We start from the raw sequence: 23,119 nt of genomic DNA on the forward strand, positions 1-23,119 counted from the left end.
AGTCTGAACGGCAAATCAACAAAATAAGGTCAGGCAATGCCACACAATAGTCTGAACGGCAAATCAACACAATAAGGTCAGGTAGTGCCACACGATAGTCTGAACGGCTAATCAACAAGATAAGGTCGGGTAATGCCACACGATAGTCTGAACGGCAAATCAACAAAATAAGGTCAGGCAATGCCACACAATAGTCTGAACGGCAATTCAACACAATAAGGTCAGGTAGTGCCACACGATAGTCTGAACGGCAAATCAACAAAATAAGGTCAGGNACTTTTACATAAAACTATGATTTATAACAAAATTAACAGTTAATCCACCTGTACAATGCCACACAATAGTCTGAACGGCAAATCAACACAATAAGGTCAGGTAGTGCCACACGATAGTCTGAACGGCTAATAAACAAGATAAGGTCGGGTAAAGCCACACAATAGTCTGAACGGCCCATCAACAAAATAAGGTGATGCATGGCTATACGGAAGTCTGAATGGCCCATCGGAGAAACAAGTCATTCAGGACCACACGGTTGTCTAAACGACCTATCAATAAAATAAGTCCATGCAGGGCCGTTCGGTTGTCTTAACGACCTCTCTACAAAAAAGTCATACAGGGCAACACGGTAGTCTTAATTACCTATAAAAATAAGGTCATGCAAGAACACACGGCAGCCTTAATGGAAAATCAGCAAAATAAGGTCATGCTGGACCACACAGTAGTTTTAACGACCTTTCAACGACACGAAGTCATGCAGGGTCACACAGTAGTCTTAATGACCTATCAACAAAATTAGAGGACATCACGGTTGTTTTGATTATTTATCAACAAAATTAGGCCATACAATGCCTCATGGTAGACTTCACGTCCTACATATTATCAAAATGTATGGTTATGCAGTTCCAAACGGTAGTCTTAACGGCCATTTAACTAAATATGGGCATACAAGGCTCACACACTAGTCTGATCGACATATCAACAAAAAAGTCATGCAAGGTCATGCAGGGCCATACGGTTGTCTGAACGACCTGTCAACAAAATAAGGTCATGCAGGGTCACACGGTTGTCTGAACGACCTATCAACAAAATAAGGTTCTGCAGGGTCACACGGTTGTCTGAACGACAAAATAAGGTCCTACAGAACCACACATACCGTTAAGCTGTAATGTTTATAGTGCTCACGATCAGACACATAACTTGAAAATATTCATGATAAACAGACTATTCCATGAAAATTAAATTGAAAAGGTAACATTAAGTCGCTGACGTAAGCCTGGATCCAGTTTGTTACCAATGCATAGATTACCAAGTTACGCATTTACAACAAAGGGCAAAAAGACAGCATGTTCATATTTTTTCTTGAATTATTGATTTTGTCAGTAGCTTGCTAGGGCGTATATATACTAGTATAATCTGTAGATAATTTTCCCAGAAAAGGTCAATACCTCTCGAGTGTTGAGTAATTATCAGCAACATCTTGAAATGGTGTTCTCTGAAACGTATCGAAAATAATTCGTGCGATGAAGCAATACAAACAAGAAATTAATTAAGATACATAGCTTCAAGCGTACAACCCACCTCCACCGACCTGTTTCATTGTTAAAGATCACATAATGATACAAGTATACAGCAACAAGTTTTAGTAGTTAAATCCCGCTACTATAATAATGATTGAATTCAACTACATGGACAACATGATATACGGTCATATGTGGCCGCTATAGAAAATCGATTTTCCTCTCGATGGTGACGAGGCCTCCACGTGCTGGTGCCATCAGCAGCAAATCAAAGTGCGCCAATTGAGCTGTGAGTATCAGTAGTAACCAGGACTGTGACAGTTACCTGTGACAGTATCTAACCGTTGTTTGGACTTAAACGGGAGGGTTACTAAAAGCATCACATTAGTACTTCCTAGATACTAACGACTGCTTTTATCCAGGTAAGTGACATTGTTTTGCTGCATTTCTATCGTATGATTTATGTTACTTTAACCTTTGCGCATGTAATTCAGTTAAATATATTATGCACCATTATATTTGAACACGATTATATTTGTAAACAAGTGTTTCAAGCTCGGCCAATAGTACACAAGTACGTAACATTTGTGCATGGGTTTGTGTGATGCATCTTCAACAATTGAACACACTCACAAGCTGTCTCCACACACAGAAAAAAACCGAAATGTTAAAATGCACGTATACCAGATTGTGTGCTTGTGAAACACGCATAACAAGATGAAGGTGATTGCAGATTTTCGTCTATTTCACTATAAAACGCGTGCTGTCTAATAACGCTGCTGGTTACTCCAGCTCTGTCTGAGAAACACAATTGTTTATATTGACTACGCTATATCTCATGCTGTAGTACACAGGCATACACACACTACAGGACAATACCGTCAGTCCTCTATAATCAGCACTTTACGATATGTAGAACAGCTTCATCTTGCTCTGATTGGTGGCGAAAAAGAGCTTGTCCATATTCGAGTATGATATAATAACAGTTGTATAGTGCATGTTCGGTACAAACACTACTAGGCTATGTCAGTCCCCCATTCTACCACAACGATAATCACAAGAGCATACGTAACAGTAGCGACTAACAACTGGTGAACCACACAGTATAAGTAGGGTAATTTAATCTCCAATTACAATCGATGTTCTATAGTTTGATGTATATATAATACGATAACTATGTTGATGCCGCAGGCGTAATAACAACCAATATTGGATTATATCAAACAAAGCGGCGGACCCTGTTTGCAAGGAGAATAACAGATTTCGTTCTTACTCGACAGGGAATATTAGGATATCTGGCAGGATCGATGATAGTGGTATGCAGATATGTATTCGTTTATTGGCTTTGCAGGGACAAAGCTTCTGGACATTGTATGGCGACAAAGGAATGTATCCGAGCGTTCACGGCTGTCGTTGACTAAGACATTGTCTAAGCATGCAAATCTTCTCCATATGATGCTCTCGCTCTCATTTTCTCTCAACTTCGATCGTTTGCAATACGTATCAGTGTATTACTAATATTTTTGTAGTGGAGTAAGATGTCTGGACAGCTTTCCAGACTTTTATGATAATTTCTGCCATGAGGTGCAATCAAATTTGCTTACATTGTTACTATGACGAAATATTTGCTTTAGTAATTTTCTTACAGGTGTATTCCATGTAAGAGACATTTTGAATGCATGTTAAAAAATAACACCTGTTCAAAATTTGAGTATGCTGAAACAAATAGGAATCAGCAATTACCAATAATGAGGAAGAAATGCAAGGGTTCGAATTTTGGACATAGTCACTGCTGCTAATATCAAGGTATTGCGAATGCACATTATCAAAATAAAAGAAGTATACCTTGTCCCAGGGGAAGTCCGAACAAATCCTTTTCATGTTATATTGTCTTTTTTGAAATGGATACAACAACATGTCAAGCAAACATCTCTTAAGTGGAACTTCTCTTCGTAGTTATAATCTATGCAATGATACCATTGTCCTCCAGTTTATGTTGGTAAGATTTCTGTTCCTATCGTCTCTGGATGATTGTGTTTACGTGTCATAGTTCAGTCGTTCACGATTGTTTATTATATTTTCTTATTCTCTCTGGGAGTTTGTGACCTTTCTGTTCCGCTTCGGCTGTCTTTGACGATCGTTTTGTTTTAAATCTCTGTTAATTATATATTTTGGTTGTTATGAGCCTTTTTTTGAGCTATCTGTTTTGCTTTGCTCCTCAGTGCTTAATTCTGTTCGTGAAGGCTCCGCTGTTAAATATTATCTTGAAGTCTTTGTATTAGTCGTATCTGCTCACCTATTTCGATGACTGTTAGCGTCTGTTATTTCTGTTATTACGTATCTGTTGATGAGCTGACAATTTCAATATATAATTATTAGCTTTTCTGTTATTGACTTTACAAACTGAAAGTTCCCGCGCACAGGACACTCAGGAGAAGAATAGAATGAGAGTTTGCTTCGGCGCTACAATGTAACTTTGCTGTTGAATCAAGCAAACTATGAAACCGATTACCTGTTTCCATCTGGTAGAGGGTAACTACCGGACATGGCTAATGTAGACAAATGTACAAGAGTCCGCCTTATGGTAAACATTATTGTAAAGCTTCACTGATCAAAGCAATAATATAACATTATATACAAATATGTTAGTATTAAATATTCTGTTTTTGTTAACTAATGATAATGTAGGTGTCTCTGGTGTGTTGTCTGTTTTGGTCTTCCTTGTGAAATCGTAAAATAATGTCAATATACGTATTTGTTGCTGTTGAGCGTTCTGCTGATTGATGCTGGCTTTTGATGAAAGTAATTTTCTCGGAAAGTATTGCTGTGTCCTTTATTGAAGAAAACGTCGTGTTCAATTTCATGCCATCAATATAATTTAGTGTCACTCACTTTGACATAATTGCAGGCCACATTTGGAACAATATGATTATTTTCAAATCGTGCCCAAACCAATCAATAATGCAAATTGAGCTTAATGATCACCATCATTTGCACCCTGTCGTCTGCTCGCTTGTCTATGGCCTTCACGAACACATAGCAGGCGACATAGCTATAATTAAGTAAATTAAAACAATGCCCTACCTTCATGACACAATTGTACAGATGAGCAGAGCAAATGAACTGAATACAGTTCATGCTCATTCTTACCATTAAAAATATCTCTGAATTTCAAAATTTAATTGAAAATTTGTTTTGCAGATGTCTTGGTACAAATTGATTTGCAGTGATAAAGCAATGTTAAAGAAGTTAAATGAAAAATCCTTCTTCTTGATCCTCCAATAGCTCCACGAAATGAAGAATACAAAAATTGCATCAGACATGGTTTTATCGTGTCTAGTATGAGGTCCTGCAAAACCGAATATTTTCTCATTCAAGGTCTCTTCTCAAGAGAACATCTATGATTTAGTACACCTATTACAGTACTTGGGATTCTACTTTACTTAACCTTTCGAACATGCGTATATCTGTATTTCATCTTAAAATGGTCTACTCTTTGGTCCTAAATGACCGGATTATGTTGAAAGCACATTATACGTTTACCAAATTAATAATTCTTTATTATTATTTTGGCGTAATAGTTAATATACACATGAGCATGTTATCTATATAAAATTATCACACCAGCGATACTGTTGTAGGAGCAATGTACAGTCCAGCTAAGACAACTCATTTGTTACGACATTAAGGCATATTTAAAATTGCTGTATACGCAAATCAATATCTCGAAAAGGCATTAGATGATGCGAAGTGATATGATTTAAATGTGTATGGTAAGTACCCCATTCATGTCATTCTACATAAAATTAATATAATATTAATCGATTTATTAAACATAATTGTTTCTTTGCTAGCCCTTGTTATATGCTATAGAGCTTCAGCATTTTTGCGCATATACAAAATGAACATCAAGACGAAACTGAATATGTAAATACACATCCTGTGAGACACGTGCACTGCTGCTGGACAAAGCTTATTAGAGGGCGAAATTCATACTAATAGATACATATCCCCGAGACTGATGCACAGTTGCACAATGCAAATTAGAATATAACGAAACTGCAAGCGTCGTTGTCCTTGTGTATTGGTATTGACATCCTTGCCTAATTTGCCTTAGTGGTGTTTCCTCCTGTGGGGCATGGCCATTTTACCCCCGTTCAAACGGCTAAACTCAACTGTATTTGTTATTCTTATGCAAAAGTTTTATTCTTGCCAACGAGTTTCGCATTGTATCGTCTTTTTGAGTGATAATGTTACTGCAATAGGTATCCTTCAGAAACTCTCTCTCTCTCTTACCTTACAGCCTGTCGTTATGTCGCCTTAATATTGCCTTTGTTCTTGTTTGTATGCCGTCAACGTTATTCCAACCTAAGCCTTTCACAATGCCAACAAATCAATCGGTTTCGTCTTCCATATAATTAGGACCAACTTGCGCTGGATGTGATTACTTAAAATATACAATGTAGGAGGGGGATTCTTATTTTAATGTTTTTTATTCCAAAGCATTACGTATTTGAAGATGATTCCTGACGTTCTTGGTGAAGATGTTTGTAAGGACGAAGAACCAGTTGTTTGTTTTATGTGTCCTTCAGGAGGTGACGTTTGTCGTTTATACTCTCTTTTTCCGATAAAACACTTTAGCATGTTTCCAGTAAAAACAGACCCTGACTTGTAAACAATGTAATCGTCTGTTAAAAGACGAACATTAGCTGTAATTCAATCTCGTACAGGAAGAAATTAGGAGAACCTCAAAACATTCCAAGAGGAATTAAATGAATGCTCTCTGTTCTCTCTTGGATAAGAAATGGTTTGTTTTCTGCATATATTTCCATAAACGTCTTCCTTGTTTTATAGGTTTTGACGTGGTATCACAGGCCGTGCTCTACAGGAATTGCCAGATCTCAACCATGCTGGTTTTTATTAAAGATAGCGTTTGCTCTCACGAAGTTACTAATACAATATGCTCAAGAATCTTGCTTAAGAAACAAGCAAATAAAATGTGCTGTTTAATAGAACTTATATTGTTCAACTCTTCTAAAGATCACGGTGACATTCACTGATTTAAATTCGTTGATGAAGAACCTGGTCGAACTTTCTGAGAAAGGGTGTTGAAAGTTTAGCGGCACTTTTGTCGATAAATCGTTTTAGAAGTACAGTTAAAATGCGTAGATATATAAACCGGAGCGGGCTTGTCTAATAACGTTCTGTTCCTGCTTCCAGAGGTGGCAATTTTGAGCATATCTGGGACGTTACTATGCCCCTTACTGGGAATTTTGATCCCGTTCTTCTTATTAAACCCTAATGCAATGATTCATCTTTCCTGCCTTTTATCTCTTACGGAGCAATATCTTGCACCTTTTTCAAACTCCAAAGCAATGTCTAAAACATTTAAGAAACATCATCTGTTGGCTTATCTGTGTTTGGTTTCCATGTTCTCATGGTGTTATCAATGAAGACCATGTAGGTTTTTGATGTTGTTTGAGGTTTTAGTCGGCATCATTTATCTTTTACATTGTGGTGGTTTTATTACTGTTGAAAACAATTTACACATTTAGTAATTTTACCAGGTTCTTTACACCTTTATTGCCTTGGGTAGGTCATGCGTACCTGTTGTCTTTCAAAAAGTCGTTTACAGTACAAATTATTTACTTTCAACTTTTTTCATCGCGGCAGTGAGAAAGCAAACAATATTCAATTCAAAACGATACTCATACCTCCCAGTGGTTCAGTTGCTTCCACTATTGTGACTCGTCCTGGCTTGTATTATGTCTAAGTGCTATAGTTAAATTGATGGCGGGTCTTTTTTCTATTCTTATAGTTCTTATTTAATGTATTAATATTCCCTAATAATAACAAACCATCAGTCGATGACGACAGTTTAATTTATAGTATTTGCACTGTTCTTAAAGCATTCAACGGCAAACACTACATACAATCAATAAGATATTACATTAACAGATATCGTATCAGCAATGTAAACATTGGCGATGAAAGTGATTTATTTCACATCAGGACATAATAGATTCGGTTTTAAATCAAGCAGTGCAAATACTTAATATGACTCAAACCACCTCTAAAAATCAACAATTAAAATCCACGTCGGTATGAAGTATGAGGATGCCGTGTCGGGGGTCATGTTCCTAGATACCCGGATGATCATTTTAAAACTTGTTTTTCAAATGTCAAAATTTATTGGTGAGTTTCACTGATCCACTTACGTTAAATGTGACCAGATAATGACCCTTTATGCTGCGTATTCAGATCATAATGCACAGAGTATTGTGGTTCATGAAGAAATGGTTGTAATTAGATTATAATGACAGTTATAACAGTAATAAGATCATATTACACATTATATTACACATAAAATATTATTGTTTTGTAGTAAATTAGGGAATTGTTTAATAAGATTGTACACGATCATAAAATTTTGTCCAAATGTGATCTCATTTCACTAATGTAATTACATGTATACAGAACTGAATTTATGAATAATCAAACAGTTTCGATTGATGCATTCCACGGCAAAATTTGTACTCGGATAAAGAAAATGAATAAGCAATGGATGGCATACCAAACATTCGTTTAACAGCTGTTTGACGTATTGGTGACTTATTCATTATCGGATCTTGACATTTAAAACCAAAAAGCTTATAAAAAGCAGTTATCCTTAATTTTACGAAAGACAACAATTTCTATAACCTGGATCGTGTCTCTGTTTATTATGAGGTGAAATACAAAGTTGAAAATGTTCAATGAAAGAAAAATGGCTCCTTTATTGTCGAAATAATTTGATCCAGGCTTCAATATTTCAACGTCTTTTTTATCCATATGTAATGACATATTTTCAGATATATAGCAAAAGTTGATGCTTTGCATGTTAATTATTAAAATGCAACATCATATCTGATGATACACATGTCGTAAGAAATGCATAACTTTCGTAGAACCTGATTTCGATATTGTGTGCTAGTGTGTTGACGCTTTAGTTAAAATTATTATCAACCTCCAAGCAAGGGGAACACTAGAAGCTAAAGAAAACTATAACTTTTTCGAAAATGTCAGTAGATATATTGATTTTCCTATTTTTGGTGACATGGTAACCTAGCTGAATTCCACTACAAATGTGTTTTGTAGATAACGTAAATCCAAAATTTGCCTTGACGTTTCATTAAGCCAATATAACTGTATATAACTGCGTCCTGGATCCGAGCTTTGCTTGTATAAACTTTTATTCTCTGAATGACACTTTGAAGTCGATATTTTCATAAGCATTCAGACTGTTAACAAATTAAGATTGCCTTTTTATTTAGAATGAAAACACTTAGATAACATACACAAAAAGGTATCTTCTTCAGTAAATTTTCAAAACGTCCAGTTTGAACTTTCCCTCACTGTAACATGAAGACCATTTTTGAAAAGTGGTACGACTGTATTCCTGTCGGCAAATATCGAACGAATAAATTGATTTGACAATGCTTTAATATTGAAATCACTCTCAGCACTGATTGTATTTGTAATATAGAAATGAATAATTGATCGTAGAGTCCAGTCGCCATTAAATTTGTTCTTTTTTACCCTTTTGCAATTTGTATGTGTATATCTTCTGGTCATTGAAGCATGGCTTAAGAAAGATATTGGTCGAAAACTTCACGGCTGGTTCCACACTGGTGTATCTACCTGTGTGAAATTCGTTCTGTTGTCTATGTGTTTCTAACTTTTAATATCGACCCTATATTATTACGATCTGATCAATAGGTTGTTGCATATCAAAACTGTTGATTTATGCATAACAATTTTAACATCGTTATGCTTTTTTATTTGACCTTGAATATGCAAATGTGTAGCTGTTGTATCACAATTTGCATGAGAATGCTATATCAACCATCATCGGCCATAACAGCATGAAGGTAATTAAACATTGATGGTCGATACACTGGCTACTTGTCAATGTATCATTAAGCGATCTTTCAGCTGTTGTCTCCACTACCGAAAGTTTGTTCAGTTTCCATGTTTTACTACAGCTGGGAAATGTTATGAAAGATTCATCATGAGTAACTGTAGATGTTAGCGTGTCGAGAGTGTTATATCAGTTGCAATCTATATTACCAAGCTTATACCATGTTTTCCTAAATTCAACAAAAGGACAGCACATATCAACAAGAAAAAGTGTTTTGCAGACATACACAGGAATACGCACCCTCATCACTCCTTAAGGGAATGCAAGTTCATTTATCACTGGTCATCACATAACGTCAATACCTTGGATGCCTTGATTGGTATAGGCTTATGTTGATTCACTTGAAATGAACAACGCTTATTGCCCGATCGATATAATGGGCAAAGTGCAGGGTCAATTTCCATCAATCATCCCGGTTAATTCTGTCTCATTTGACTGTCATTAGTAACCTCCTCAGCCTGCCTGGCTGTCAGTGATGACTAAGGTAAAAAATCCCCGCCTTTGTCAGTTGTAAGAATGTTGATAGGTATTCATGCTGTTTTACTTTACTAATGTAGTACAACATCTACTACTTTCAAACGATATTTAAATTACGGTTCGCTTGTTGTTTTTAGACATAAGATTTCGTTGAAGCATCGGTTGTGGTTAAAGAAACGCATTTTTTTTTTACCGACAATTACGGATAATTTCGTTCGGTGTTTACACAGGTATCATCTTACGTTCATGCAGTCTAATAGAGCAGGGAAATTTCCCTAAGTGATGCATTCATGGCAATACAAATAACAATCTCGCGCTTAGGTCCGCACCGAATCACTATTTTCTGGTTGTCACATGTGTTATGTGTACACAATCTGGTTTCAGAGTCCACAGCTGTACATATTGGCTCTGAATCAATAATAGGAAAACCGGTACATTAAGCAGTCTCGTTTTCGCTGGTGTTTCTATAAAGAGCTAGTGGTGACATTTGTTTACATATCTACCCAATAGATAAGTCTAGTGTTAAACGTAGAAGCTAATAAAATACGGCATTAAATTATATCAATATACATCGAATAATCAAATTCTATTTTGTATTCTGAAAGCGTCTGGTTAAAGACAATATTTCATTGTCAGTGTTTTGAAAATATATTTGGAATGTATTTGTTTTGAATTTCATCAGTTCCTGGCACATTATCCCGTGCTCCATATGCTATCTCGAGATATTTATGCATTTCAGTCTTCAAAGACCATATAAATAACTCATAATGGGCTTTCGATAAGGACTCTTTGTAACGTTTCAGTCAAAGTGGCAGACATTAAGATATGGACCGAGATTATAATGACAGCTTCCATGGAGATTCATTCTGTATAATGAATAGATGGATTTCGGTTGGGGTGGATACAACAATTGGTTTTTTGTTTCAGAAGGATACATGTGGATTACATTCCAATATTTTTCCCCTTTAGAGCTAGACAACATAAAGGCATTTTAATTTAGGTAGCAGTATACAGTAGAAATGGCCCGACTCTGATAAACAAGGCACATGTCGAGGAAATGTAAACACAGCGGATTTACCCTACACAACACATGTATACATGCATATATATTTGTAAACTGCATTACATTTGCAATACATATAAAGTACTGAGAAGTGTATACACCTCTTTTTTCTATGTATGTCACTTGTGTGAAAACCATAGTTACCACATCAGAAATTACCAAAACATGCCAAAAATTGCTATTTTTTACCCAAAATTTGACCCCCGCAACTGGTAATTTTTTTCCTAAGTTCTGTCTGAAATTAAAGATTACCTACCTGGTTGCAGAATTATCTGGGTCCCAGTAAAGTTGTAAAACTTGATTTTTGCAATTTTGCGTCGTGTGCTGATGTCAAAATTTTACCTCCTGTAAAGCTAGCTTTTCATGTGTAGGCATCCTTTCGGATTATGGCCAAAATTTTATGCTCGAACCAAAAAATCTTCTTTTTTTTTACAAATGTGAAGCTCACATAGCCCACTTCATCATTCTTAAACCAATTTTAGTACAGTTTTTTTTTGATATTTTTTTTACATATCATAATACAGGGGTTAGCCATTTAACAATAATATCACCCATGGCCACAACCCTCTACTGTATACTGCTACCTTACCTAATGAGGCTCGGTATAACTAAGTGCAGTACCCAGTTAATTATACGTCGTGAGAAATTATCTTTGAATTTTGCAAAATGAATTGTTAGTGTTTTTGTGTGTATTACGTGCGGATGATACGCCTGAATCCGAGGGCAGGATTATGTTTTTAGTGTTACTAATTTTGATATGAGTATTGATTTTAATTCAGCTAATGGCTCTTTCAACATGGCCAAGGACCCAGTTGTATCATTAACCAAATATAATTCCTTGCCATTTTTTTTGAAAAACAAAATAAGGTGTGTCGATGAGCTGTTTCAATCAAGGCATTACTGTTTAATGTATTTATTATAATTAAAACAAATCATCAATTACAATCACAATTTTTTATTAGATTTAATCACTAAGGCAATATCATAGATTACAAATTTGCGCTTTTATTTATTGACAATCAGGCTATGCTTACTTAACATGCTGCTTTTTACAGTTAAGACCAAATCAAAATTACAATTTTACAGTGAATTAATTACAAAATGAATTCAATGACACCAAGGTATCGATTTCAGTTTCACTATTTTTAAAACTTTAAACATCGCTTTAATTTACAGTGCTTATCTCTTAGTTAAAAAAACTTGATATCAAATGATTGCACACGTTATGACACAAATGTTTCGAATTGTAACACTCGTGTGCAAAAGAATTTGAACTCGCCTGTAAGGCCCCTGATTCTATTTTCAGAACATTTTAATGTTTCATTTGTGCAGAGAAATGACATATGACGTATCAAGTCAATTCGATAAATCAGAACGACGCAAATTAGAATTTCGTCTTTTCTGTAATTATTGACTTCCTTGCATGTAACTGAAACCACATACAATGGCCGGCTTCACCCAACTATATGACCTTAAGAGGCAACTATAAATAAACCTGTAGAATAAGGGTTTCTATGTCTGCAAGTTATGTAAGGGAACATAACATGAAAGGGATCAGAGTAATGGTATGGTGTTGCTATGAAAACCGTATACAGGTAAACTTTCCAGGTCAGATATTCGCCTTACACCGGTGGAATTTATATTCGCCCAGTTTTCATTTCGCCCATAACATGTAATTACTTTATCATTATGCAGTTTACTTATATTTGCTGTCAATATAATTTCGCTCTCATGGCTGAGGGTGAAATTATCAGGAGAACTTGAATGATAAGGATCATTTACGTTAGAAGGATATATTTGAACCGTGCTCTTGTTAAGGTTACATGCTAGCTTACATATAATACCGTGCTCTAGTTAAGGTTACATGCTAGCTTACATATAATAACCGTGCTCTAGTTAGGTTACATGCTAACTTACATATAATAACAGTGCTCTAGTTAAGGTTACATGCTTACTTACATATAATAACCCTGTTCTAGTTTAGTTTACATGCTAACTTACATATAATAACCGTGCTCTAGTTAAGGTTATATGCTAACTTACATATAATAACCGTGCTCTTGTTAAGGTTACATGCTTACTTACATATAATAACCGTGCTCTAGTTAAGGTTATATGCTAACTTACATATAATAACCGTGCTCTTGTTAAGGTTACATGCTTACTTACATATAATAACCGTGCTCTAGTTAAGGTTACATGCTATCTTACATATAATAACCGTGCTCTTTTTAAGGTTACATGCTAGCTTACATATAATAACTGTGCTCTAGTTAAGGTGACATGCTAACTTACATATAATAACCGTGCTCTTGTTAAGGTTACATGCTAGCTTACATATAATAACCGTGCTCTAGTTAAGGTGACATGCTAACTTACATATAATAACCGTGCTCTAGTTAAGGTTACATGCTAACTAACATATAATAGACGTGCTCTAGTTAAGGTTACATGCTAACTTACATATAATAACCGTGCTCTAGTTAGGTTACATGCTAACTTACATATAATACCGTGCTCTCGTTAAGGTTACATGCTAACTTACGTATAATCACCGTGCTCTTGTTAAGGTTACATGCTCGCTTACATATAATACCGTGCTCTAGTTAAGGTTACATGCTAACTTACATATAATCACCGTGCTCTTGTTAAGGTTACATGCTAACTTACATATAATAACCGTGCTCTAGTAAAGGTTTCATGCTAACTTACATATAATAACAGTGCTCTAGTTAAGGTTGCATGCTAACTTACATATAATGACCGTGCTCTAGTTAAGGTTACATGCTAACTTACATATATTAACCATGCTCTTGTTTAGGTTACATGCTAGCTTACATATAATACCCGTGCTCTAGTTAGGTTACATGCTAACTTACATATAATACCGCGCTCTAGTTAAGGTTACATGCTAACTTACATATAATAACCGTGCTCTAGTTAAGGTTACATGCTAACTTACATATAATAGACGTGCTCTAGTTCAGGTTACATGCTAACTTACATATAATACCGTGCTCTAGTTAAGGTTACATGATAACTTACATATAATGCCGTGCTCTAGTTAACATTACATCCTAACTTACATATAATAACCGTGCTCTAGTAAAGGTTTCATGCTAACTTACATATAATGACCGTGCTCTAGTTAACATTACATCCTAACTTACATATAATACAGTGCTCTAGTTAAGGTGACATGCTAACTTACATAAATTAACCATGCTCTTGTTTAGGTTACATTCTAGCTTACATATAATACCCGTGCTCTAGTTAGGTTACATGATAACTTACATATAATTCCGTGCTCTAGTTAACGTTACATGCTAACTTCCATATAATAACCGTGCTTTTTGTTCTACCGTGTAAAAGAAGTGCATCCGTATAACCATTGGTGATGATGTAATAGTTATCCTGTTTTAAAATACGTATAAGAACCCAAATTATTTAATTAATATTTTAATAAGGCAATGGAATAGGACATATGTTGGTATTCATGATTAATGATTATCTTCTTAACAGATATTTCTCGTGTTGTAATTCCATGAGATTATCATCTAACATATAAACGCTCCCAGCTGTTACCGTTGCTATGATTCAGACAGAAACACATGATAAGCTGTCGGTCCATCTACATCCGGATCTTACAACGAGTACATTATTCTAACACTTGAACTTTATATGTTATTGTGTACGAACACAAGTGTAGCCTAATCTTAAGCTCAAGTCAATATTTCCTTTGTTCGTTTGAGGCAAGTTCACCAAAAATGGGATTTTCTGAAAGTGTAAAGATTAAGTATAAAGTTGCTTTTTGATCTTGCTTTTGTATAGTTTGTTTGACTCACTTTGAAATTGTAAGTAGATTGACTTACGATGTATACGATGACTGGCTTTTTTTTGCTTAGATCGTATGTTTATTGGGGTGATATATTTTTGTTATTAATATACAAAGATCTTTTGAACATTAATTGAAGCATTCATGTGAAGGCATTTGATATCAGTTATTGCTTGTTATTTTGCTTGTATGTTAAGAGTTTTGCGTCTTCCCTTAAGAATTCATATTACACAATATCGCTTAAACTTACCTGTCAGAAAAGTATCATTTTAACAAAAAGATCACCCTATCGGAACTCATGGCTTCACTCTTTGTTGCGATTGTTTTAATGTATATTCATTGTGTGGTTCTTGTCTGTTTGAACTGGCTTTCGGTTGGACTTCCTTCTTCGTTGACGCCGTGGCAAATCTGTTGTATCTCTACTATGATCGAATATTGTATTACATTTGACAATTTTCTCTTTACGTCATCCCATCATACCACAGGGGTCATTCAGGACCAGACAACGTAGACCAAAACACCAATCAGATATACATCCAGACTTACGTAAGTGTTTCCTTATGTAGCTAGTCGCCTTAAGCAGCCAACTTAAAGTCTTCCAGGAACATTGACAACTATGTTCTCTGATACGCAACAACTACAGTCAAGCAGCCGAATGTGTTTTTTCAGTCTCACGAACACAAAATTGGTGAACTCGTAATACTAAGAAGATAACAAACTATTTGTTTTCATTATCACCTTTATTTGTAACTTTTACTCTTCCAATGGCATTGCCTGGGTCGTTTTTGTTGCTATCTCGTGTTCTCATCCTATGGTATGGCCAGATTTCTCTGTTTTGCTTTCACATTAAATCGTTTAATGGTATAGCCCTACTGCTTGTCTCTTTTGCTAAGATCACATGTGCTCTTCCAAGAGTATGGCCTGATTTGTTTATTTTGCTTTCACATCACATCTTTAAATGGAACAGCCTACACCATCCTTTTCCATTGGTATGACCTTAGTCGTCTCTGTTTCTGTCAAACTCACTCTGTCACATGTACGTTTTCAATGCCATTTGTTTGGTGGTCTCTTGTGCTGTCACACTCACGCCTCTAATGGTATGGCCCAAGGTGTCTGTGTTGCTGTCAGATGTACCCTTCCAGTGACATGACACGGTTAAAGTCGTTTCTGTTTTTGCCATATGCACTCTACAGATGAATCGTCATTGTCAAGCTGATGCTGTGTAATTTCCAGCGTTCAATCAGACCCATGCAGTGACATGGCTATTATTAGGTATTCATTTTGTCCTGGAACACTTCAGTTTTTTTTTTCTAGATTTTCACTTTTCTTTCTGACAAACAACAAGTTTTTGTAATAATTAGAATTTTCATTAAAAATATCAAGAAATATTTTTTTTACAAACACTTCTGCACAAATATCTTTAACCTCAACAAGACACGCTCTGAAAACATTTTTTGTTGTCTCAATTTTAAAGCGTCGGTTGACTTGGATTTAAAAAATAAAATGTGTATATAAGAACGAGAAAATCGTATTTTTTTCGAATAATTATTGTCAGTTTATTGTTTTTTCATGAACATGAGATGCAGGTACATATTTGATAGCTTTTCCTTTGGAATGGGCCTTTTGACTATTAATATGCATACATTGTGGAAAGATCAGCGTCAATCTCGTTATCAGATAAATCATTGTTATTATGTATGTTATAATGTTCACCGTAGAAACATTGCGTTCATGTTATCAACCAATCAATTGTTGTTTCAAAATCAATAAAGCGGCCCACTTTCATATTAAACAATGGTCTGAATGTTTACCTTAAATGAAATCCAAAGGGAAAACGTGTCCCCTGGTCCTGTTGATCAGGACGGTTGAAATGCTGCCTTAAATAGCTGTGATCCGCGTTGAAGGCGAACGCCTACGGGTCGATTATCACCATTCGGGAATGTTATGTGCCCCAAAGAACCAGCGAGCTACGAGATCGGAATTTGTTAAAAGAAACCTTATTGGTCGTTATTTTAGCTTAGATCGACGTTTTTGACATGTTTGATGATGAGAAAACACATAATATTCTTTTAATACTTAAAACTCGTTCTACCTTTAACAGCCATCCTCAATTAGGCGTTATACAGTCTTTTGGTGTGCACAGTTTGAAGAAATACCCATACTAGTACAGTCGTCATATAATCGATAAAACAATTTAAGAAACCGTTTACAATGGTTTCATTATAAATAAAGATGTATGTAGATTTCAGATTGCCTAGAAACTGACATATACAAGGCAACAAGATAATATCGAAATGTCAACATTTGCACTCCAAATCGATAAACTAGGTCAAAATATGTACACAAAAAAAAATTACACGGAGAAAATTGAGAGATGTACAAAGAGAATAAGAGCATGTGCTCCAGAATCGCAAACGTCTTCTGTTCACCCGCCATGTAAAACTAGGTCAACTCCAAGTAATGTAACGTCCCAAAAGCAAAAGCCGCGGTAGTAAACACAAGTACGTATGGTGACTCATGTTCGGAATATCAATCTATACAATCTCTAGGCTACATTTCCTTTCTCTTTGTCATTATAATATGTGATATAGTCATTTCAGGTTATTAAATACATTTCCGTTTAAACTAACCAATTTATAATAGAGATATCGTATATGTATTCTTCATGTGTACGAGACCTAAGTATTATCTCGCCATCGCAACGGAAAGGTTTTAAGTTTGGAGCTACCAGTGTCATGTTTAAGACTGCTACTACTTGCGAATAGTCTACATAAAACTATTTGAAAAAATATGCAGTCTATAATACAAAATATGTTAAAGGAACTTTACAAGGGAAATCGAGTTTCCGTGTTCTCTCCTAATAACAATTATGCCTATTCTACACTCACGTTTGGGCATATACTGTAAAATCAGATATTTTCGCGGTGTCCTAATTTCGTAGTTTCCCGACAAAACACCGTTTCCTGGGTAAATCTATTCGTGGATTACGCTTACTCGCCCAAATGGAGAATTGCTTTATGTCAAATTTCATTTTATTTATTCAGTGACCCTATTAATTTGTGGATGAAGATTACCCACGACTTTAACGGAATTTAAAAAAACAACAACATGAAAATGAATGATTCAACAGTAGCTGATATACCAAACGCAGAAGCCATTCATGTGCTTGTTGATGTATGCTGTAAATACATTGTTTATAAACGACAAGCAGATCACAGACCTCATGATTGTGAAATTGCGTATGGGTATTTAGGAAATTTAATTTACCATTCCTAAAGGAAACCGTCGAATACGAGGAAAGGACATTTGCCTTATGCAAGAATAAAGAGCGCTTTAAAAGGAATTCCAATGTATGAAAATATGGTCTAACCGTTTTTGAAAGAAAGAACTGCAAAAACATAACTTGCTTTCCTACAACCAAAGAGGTTATTTTAACTTGCCCAAATGAAGGAAATGAACTGTATGCATTAGAAGGATAGTGTGTGAAGGCGAGTTGTTATTGAAAGACGGTCAATTTCATGTCAACCCACGTGAATGGACGTATTGAATTTATGCAAACGCATAATAAATGTTTAATTTGCTGTCGAATTACATGAAAGGAGGTTTTGTTTTTCAAATACAGGCAGGTCAATTTGAATAACTCTGTTATGAAATCTGAATGAAAGAAGTGCATATTTCAAACAGAAAAACGGGGTAAACATTGACGAATGTTTAGCTTCCGTCTCTCCTGGAACATAAAGCTATCTAATTACTTGAAATTGAATATTACCTTGTGCAGAAAAAATCCCGGGCCTGATGTGTTTGTGTCCGTATGATCAATATTACACGCGGAGGCCCAACAATCGCACACGATAAATCTGTTAACCGTTTGGACCATGACAATGTTAAATATAATATGTATCGATAGAGCAAGCTCCAGGATCCAAATGTATGGAGATATGTTATCTTAACAACTTATAAAGTTGATTTCTTGTTTTGTGTTTCAAATCCATTGCAAAAAGAATATTTTTTTATAAATCATTTTCTCTCATAGAGATCAACTGGAATTCCAAACAATATAGGTTTAAGTTTTTTTCTTTCTCCAAAAATAACAGGGGTTCTATTTGACTTTTGTTGTCTGTCTTTAAGCTTATCAAGCTTGTTCAAGCACTGTCAACTGCCAATATGGTAGACGGTTCCCCACTGCAAACCAATATATTCATTACCATAATATTTTACATGTCCGAGCCTCGCGGGAGTGGTAAGTGGGTTAATGAATAAGGTCAATTCCATCCGGCATGCTAGAAAATCGATATAAAGTACAAATGTCATTTCTCTTTCTTGCAACCTTGCTAGCTCTTCTAGGCTAGAACAAAGTATCGCAGGTTCACAGCGTTTTAGCTGACACGTTGAGTGNCCCCCGCCAACCTCCCAACCACCCACCCACACAAAAATAGCGTTATTTGAGCATCTGAAGCTTTGTTACGCCCACTACTGTAACCTTGTATAAAAATGTAAAAATATGAGTCACGGAATAACAAATACAAGGCCGTCAGCAAAGTTGATACAATGTCCTATTCTACAATATTAACTACATGTATGTGAAAATGACATAAAAGGACGTCCGTCGTTGTATAACTGACCACTGTTATCATTGTATTTTCTTCTATTCTTTTTTGTCCTTTTTCCAACGAATATACCTGGGGTAACGAAAGGTAAATGTCAGCGAATGAATGTTGTTTTAAAATTTTACAAAAATCAATCGCTCTCAAAATTTAAGTAATTACAGATTACAAAACCTCAGTTTCTAATTGTTTACCTCCAAGAATTTGGTCTCATCCAATTTTATGTGCGAAAGTTTAGTCGAATTGGTTACGAAAACAAATATAATAAAACGAGGCTTAACGAAGAAACTTTTATCTGCCCTGTTTGCTTAATATGCATTGAGGCAACCGAAGGCCGATTGAACGAGACTAACATATCTTATTGCTGGTTCTTTCGTTATTTTGTAATAATTAACTGCATAACACTTCAGAATTCAAAATAAAACTTGGTATATTTCGTAAATCTAGAGGGATCATTACTTACTACCACACAGAGCAAAAAGGCACATTAGGGCAGGACACTATACATGTTATGTTTAATGTATTGCAAATAACCTTGCAATTTTCAGCTTAACGGTTATCTCATGCGAAAAGGAGATCAGCTTTACCGTGGTATAGGTTTACTTCCCTCTGTGTTTTGCCATTTAACCTGTAGAGGGCAGCAAAGGCTTCGACTTCCGGCGCGGTTGGGTTTCACTAAATTGCCAAGAAGTTAAGATGAAACGGAACGCAATACGTGGGTGGACATTTTTTATGAGCGAAGTGATTTATGATCATGACTTCGAGGTCAAAAGTAATTCATCAAGTTCTAAAAAAGTATTCCATATGTGATTCTAACTTTGATGAAGACTTCTAAATATGTCGATGGAAAACAAAATTGACGATGCCCGCTATTGATTGAGGCGTTTGAGTCATCTGCTTCTCATTAACACTCCAACAACGGGTGTTTCAAATTGTGATTCCGTAAGCTCTCTGCAGATACCAATCATGTTGAGAAAAAAAGAGTTTAAAATCATGGATTTACGCAACTGGATTGAAATTGTCTTCAAATTACGATTAGACGATACGGCCGTCAACACGCCTATATTGATTAAGATTCAGGAGGTTTTCTTGTTTCCTTGCTCATTTAACACTCCAGACTAATAAACAGCCCTAATACTTCATCTATAAACTAAGCGATGATTTGGTGTCTGGTTTGAATCTAGTTACTGGTTTTTATACATTTGAAAGATTGAATGCAATAGCGTAGTAATACAAATTCGGGAAACACTTTGAAACGGTCTGGAAACAAACCATTCCAGAATATGGTGTATCAAAAGAGAATGTTTAGACACGGCAAACACTCTTTAAACTGAGACAAATAAAATTGTATTAATTGCTACAGATTTCTGCCTCAGTCAATACCTACGTGATATACGTTGTTTCATCAGTCAAATATTTCAAGCGTATTACAGATTACGATTTTAAGTAATATCTCAAAGCAGTAACGAATTGCATCATGTTTGCATTATTTTGGAATACCAATACAAATATGTATTCGCTTTAAACTTTTGAATACTTTATGGGGTTTTTCCTGAGGGTTTTGTATTATCAAAAGTATTAAGGCCATGTAAAGTTCACATTAGATGACGCCACCCAAAGCCACTTTTTGCTTTTCAGTGTCCATAAAGTAGGGTTTTTAGTTGCTTGCAATACATTTCAAACTTGCCGACAAACAAGACTATTATTCAAAATAAACCTCATCATGTAAATTTCACGAGAAAAAACCCTATTATCCCAATGGATTTGGAGAGCGAAAAATATTCCATAAAAGAAGTCTTGAAAATATGTGATTTAACATGTTACAAATAAAATAAATGTTCATAAGATTGAATCGAGAAGTGAATGGGAAAAAAACGTTTATGAAAATGATTCCGCTGTTACGTATTTCCAAATGTTTTTTTAAATGATTTATGAACAAACCTATCATTTGCATCTTTCAGCAGTTACAGTTAAGATAAAATAGATACGGTTGTCTTTTTGGGGAAACTGTTGACTACTTTGCGATGTTCTCGGTCAAGTTCCTATCAGTAATGCTGTTACGTCCGGTTCTCCGTTGATGACCATGCTCTTTATTCAAGCTTCATGTCTCTAAGATCCTGTTGTTGAAGTCATCCAGTTTGTGCTGTCAGTAAAACGTCATGGCCATTGTTTATTTTCCCGTCGGCCCACTGCACCTAATGCCATAGAGACAGCCAATCCATAAACGGCAGAGAGATATGTCAATTTTACCTTGTTATTGAATTGTTGAGCCCCCAATGTAAGACACGTTTAGCGCTAGAGTACGTCTACTGTCAAAATGCTTCGGGCAGAATTTGATTTAAACCCCACCATGGCGTGCTAGGACGGCTGTCGTTCCGTACTCACCGACAAGCAAGGTCGGTCGGAATTCTATCACTACATAATGTCCAGACGAACAGTCTTAACGCTGCTTAACCTTCAAGTCGCAATAGGTCCTGTTTTTCCTTAAACGCTTTATTAGGTAATTACTCAAAAAAATTAAAGTCAATTAAAAGGAATTTAACTTGATCCGTACATAAGTTTATCAAGCGTAGACAATATTAAAGTGGAAACTGATGCCATTTCTCATAGAGAACCTGCTCGAGAGGGATTGTATTTTGAGAATTTTGGAATTCATTAAAAGATCGGAGAAGCGTCCTCAGTCTTTCTAGTTAAAGTATCGGATGTTAGGATGGTCACGTATTTCCTACTGAGGTCTAGATGAGACTTATATAAGCTGGAAGCTATGAGAGAAACAAAGTAAAAACTGACAGCTATATTTTTTTTATTTTTTTTTTAGGAAAATTGACAAATGATTTTCTATGTGCACGACATCAAGTGATTATTACTGTTTGTGCACGGCATATAGAAATAGTTAATGCACTCCCAACTTCGTCACTCCATTACCGATCCTGGCTTAGAAAAAGTGGACGCTTGAAACACGCTTGATTATTATTAACCGAGCAGTATTCATCAGGAAGCATATTTGCATGGTAGACATTTGTCAGCTGTTCAAACATTACGTGCAGTCTTCCCGTCTGCAGAGAATAGTTATTTTCTTGTGATGTTTTGAAAAAATTTAAATGGCAGTTTTTTTCAAATTTTCAATTTGGAATGAAGAACACATCACTTGGCCTTTTATCTTTAAAATCTGGGGCATAACTATATTCAATATTGGTCAAATGAAATAAGTAATATTTTACAATGAACAAGTTTTAGCATGATTTGTATATCGATATAAAGTAAGATTTGTGATTGCGAGGTGAATCAACCGGTCGCATACAGACACGCATATAAAATAATTCTAATGAACGATTCATATATGTTACTGATTCTTTTGCGAAATCGACTCATTTTACGAAATATGATGCCAGAAGTATCAAGAGATAATTTACATTTGTACCTCTCAACTATCATAACAATGTACGGGAGCAATGTGTTTGCATTTTCCCAATAACTGGTATGGAAGGATATTTACATTTGTGTCACAAACTCTCATAACAATGGACTGGGAGCAATGTGTTTGCAATTTTCAATAACTGGTACGGAGGGATATTTACATTTGTGTCACAAACTCTCATAACAATGGACGGGGAGCAATCGGTTCGGCGAATGAATAACATTTCAACTCCGCTTCACGCTCCA

At 35.6% G+C, this 23,119-nt stretch overlaps 1 protein-coding gene across 2 annotated transcripts in view; it reads left to right on the top strand.

Moving 5' to 3' along the window:
* The first annotated feature begins 1,806 nt into the window (after window positions 1-1,806).
* The window catches only part of LOC110456768 (BAI1-associated protein 3-like), a 184,232-nt gene continuing 162,919 nt past the window's right edge, over window positions 1,807-23,119 (top strand). For both annotated transcript variants that reach the window (XM_021507719.1, XM_021507720.1), the window contains exon 1: window positions 1,807-1,939. The gene's annotated coding sequence lies outside the window, so the exon portion shown is untranslated. The remainder of the gene's footprint in view (window positions 1,940-23,119) is intronic.

This window comes from Mizuhopecten yessoensis, unplaced genomic scaffold (genome assembly GCF_002113885.1).
Source record: "Mizuhopecten yessoensis strain PY_sf001 unplaced genomic scaffold, ASM211388v2 scaffold8841, whole genome shotgun sequence".
NCBI lineage: Eukaryota > Metazoa > Mollusca > Bivalvia > Pectinida > Pectinidae > Mizuhopecten > Mizuhopecten yessoensis.